This window comes from Atta cephalotes, assembly GCF_000143395.1.
Source record: "Atta cephalotes unplaced genomic scaffold scaffold00012, whole genome shotgun sequence".
NCBI lineage: Eukaryota > Metazoa > Arthropoda > Insecta > Hymenoptera > Formicidae > Atta > Atta cephalotes.
The window spans coordinates 2,611,762-2,615,475 of NW_012130076.1; positions in this window are offsets into that span (position 1 = coordinate 2,611,762).

A 3,714-nucleotide genomic window follows, 5' to 3' on the forward strand; every position below is an offset into this window, starting at 1 on the left:
TTTTAAAGTTTTTAACTTTTACCCCTTAACTTTTGGTTTTTATTATTATTTATAATTAATANANATATATATATATATATATATATATATATATATATATATATATATATATTGAGTAGGAGCACCTATAGAAATGATTAAAAATAACTTGAATTGGGTATAATTTGACATTGTGAATTTAACAGTTATTATATGTACCTTTCTCTTTCGTAAGATTTTGACAAAATCGGCCACGACCAAATTTTATCATAGGACCAAATTCCTGATGCGGTGCAAACTGGACGAATCGCAAAAACAAGAGCGCGTTTCTTTCCGTGCTTTCTCTTACCAGAAGTGCAAAACGTCCGATGACTTCCCCATCACTATCGCGACGACTTATGATAATCCAACGGACTTTCGCGCCGACGGCGGCGCAACACGTCGAATTTCGTTTCCCGTCGCGCGGACCGACTCGAGAATGTCTGATGCGTCGCATCGCGCCTGCCTGCCTTCTCCAGTGGTTTCATTGCCTGGAACGTCATGCATTACAATGTACGTATGTACAAACACTCCTACACGCGCTAGTCACGCTCCAAAACAATCACTTATTACCTCAATCTTATTACCGCTAACGGCGCATTACCGCGCCTCGAGAATCGTTTCTTTTAATCTACCGGCTCTCAGAACGCACATCGAGAGGGATCACCGAGCACCTCTCCGCCTTTAAAAATACCTCCGCTTCCGAGAGTTAACTTCCCGTTCGCACTCGGGGCGATTGCGATTCGCAAGAGCGCAACAAACGGTCGCGCTTTGTTAGTGCAATAATCGGAGCGTAAAATACCTTGTCGCCGCCCGCTCGCTTCGCTCGATGACATTTAATTTGCCTCGGTGTACATTCCAGTCGCGTACAAATAAGTAAATTGCCAGCTATCGTCGTAAATTTCACGAAATGATTCGAACGGTCACTTGATAATATACGTATGGTATTACAGACCGGATATGTGTGTTTGAGTTCGTGGCAATATCTTAATGAAAATCAATGAATCTATTTCATACGTACGAACATCCATGTCATGTCAGGAGTGATGCCGAGACACGAGCAAAAGAAGAAATATAGAGAGATGTACGCTTCATTAATCTTTTCTCGGGAATATAAAATTCGCTTCCTTGTAATAGTACGATGACACATTCATCATTCGTGCCACGTGCATAGATATACGGGCGCAATTATGATTAAAAGCCGTGAAAGTTAGCATTACGGTTGTACGCATATGAATTCTTACTCTCTTATCAATCAAGAGTTCCCTCGTCTCATCCGTCTCGAGTATGCATCAACGTGACACACGCCGGATTTACTCCCGCATCTTAGCTTTCCCGTATCCCCGTACCAGGGACACACGGGGAAATCTATTCTGTCCAGGCATTCTCTAATTGACTTTGTAGGACAAGCGGATGAAACACACTACAACTCGCGACAGTGTTTTCAGCGCGTTGGACAACCAGCCGTATAGACGCGTGTTCCTCGAGAACGGTAATTGGATGGGCACGCTCTGTTTGTGCGCTTTAATTAGCTCGCACTGCACTGCCGGCTGTATTTTTACACATTCGTTTCATCTCTTTTTCCCGATTGCTGTCGAAACGAAAAGTTCGAACGCAATAATAAATTTCGCGTGACTGTTTTATCATGTAATGCCGCCTATGTGTCGCAAAAATTTCTTTTAATTTAGGTACCTGTTTCGAATAGTAAGAGTTTATCTATTTTAAATATATTTTTTAAGAGCTTGATTATTGAAAGTTCTGTGAAAGTTTATGATAAGATAAGATTGATAAGTGCATCATAGCTGCGAAGATAGTTGTTGCATTCTGATTGAGTAAATTTTATAGATAAAAAATTCGTTTGCAGATAGCTGATTATAGATATTCGAAAATACAAAAGAAAATGGTTAAAATGTCAATGCGATTCGGTTTGATTCTTACATTTGATCGTTTCGCTACGCTAATTTCAGAAACTCGCAACGATGAAGAATCCTTAATTAGAGTCGATACAAGCAATTCCGTATAAAGCAATACTTTCTATCTGACGAGAAAAGCAGCAATTACTGAAGCCAATGAGAAATCTTATTGACGTTGCATATTCCATGAATATATCAAGCGTTAAATTTGACATTCATGAAAATAATTAAAAGGAGTTGTCAACAGAGTAAGATTTTGAATATCAATTCTATTAAATTAATACAAAAGCTTTATCGTTTTTTTTTCATTAAGCTTTATAAATAAATAATTTAAACAATATTATAATAACACAATAATAAAAATATTATAATAACGCAAAATTGCTTAAGAATTGAAATCACTTATCATCGCTCTGTTATAATATATTGTTATAATACCATCAAGGAGTTCAAACTGATAGAACTGATAGAATTATGAAGAAAATTGATATTATGTATATATAAAACGGATAGAATTTTTAAAAGCTTGTCCGCGTTTTTAGCACGGCAGATTGGGATTCTTGCTGACCACTGAAGACATAGCTTAACTCTTAATGATTTCCCTCATTTGCACATAAAATTTATATTTCGATAGGATTCTAAAGGATTAAAAAGTTTGAATAATTTACTAACAGAAAACTTGAGATTAAAAAAAAAGAAATATTAATAAAGTAAACATTCTCTCAGTGAAAACAAAAACCGGTGAATTGCAATGTAAAATTAAACTGTTCTTTCGAATTTTAATAAAGAGAAACTACTAAACAAAGAAAGTATATTAAAATGAATTTGCATCAATGTTAACAAGACTTTTTCAACTTTAACAAATATCAGATAAATTTTTTTGTATCAATCTAATGATTACGTGAAAACCGAATAACGTAAATGCAAGATTAAATATTTCGACGAGAATCATAAATGACTAGTTATATCAAAAAATTGTTTGTAGTACATAATATATGACATCTCATTTGCTTTAAGTTTTGACTTCTTAGAAGAGAAGAAATGCATGTAAACGATCACAGAAAAAAAAAATAAATTGGGTGATACAGCAAACTTATAACTTACTGCACGAATTCAACATTTATAACTAAGAAGATTTGATTTAACAAATCACTAATGTTATTCAGCTGTCAATGTTACTTTAACATAGAAAATTGACTGTCTGTATATTATGACTATAGATTCGCTGAATCAATGAAGTTTTCAGCTATGTTTTTTTTCCGTGATATAATTTTCTTATAAAACACATATAGCGTTATGTACTGAGAAAAAAATATAGTTAATTTTAATAAATATTTAGTTCAATATACAACTAAATTTACTTACAGTAAATATTTGTTCAATAAAAAAATTTGATTATTAAATCAAATTATTTTTTGCATCAAATAAATATATCTTTATATTTAATAAATATTCAGTTGGCAATATTCAACTAAATATTTATTAAAATTGACTATATTTTTTTTGGTGTATTGAATTTTTGCAACCTGACCGACATGATAATACTGCTTTTTCTCTTTGTGATGCGGGTGACCACGACTTTATCGGCTCCTTTTAAGGAACATTTTATGGCCGTACATTCTCGCGGAACGACCACCTACACGCAACGTTGAGCCACGTGTAAAAAGTAAAACGACTAGAGAAACATGCTGGAGAACCAGCAAATCTTTCTCTTTTTGTGTAAATTTTGCAGTTGTCGCGTATATATATATATATATATATATATATATATATATATATAATA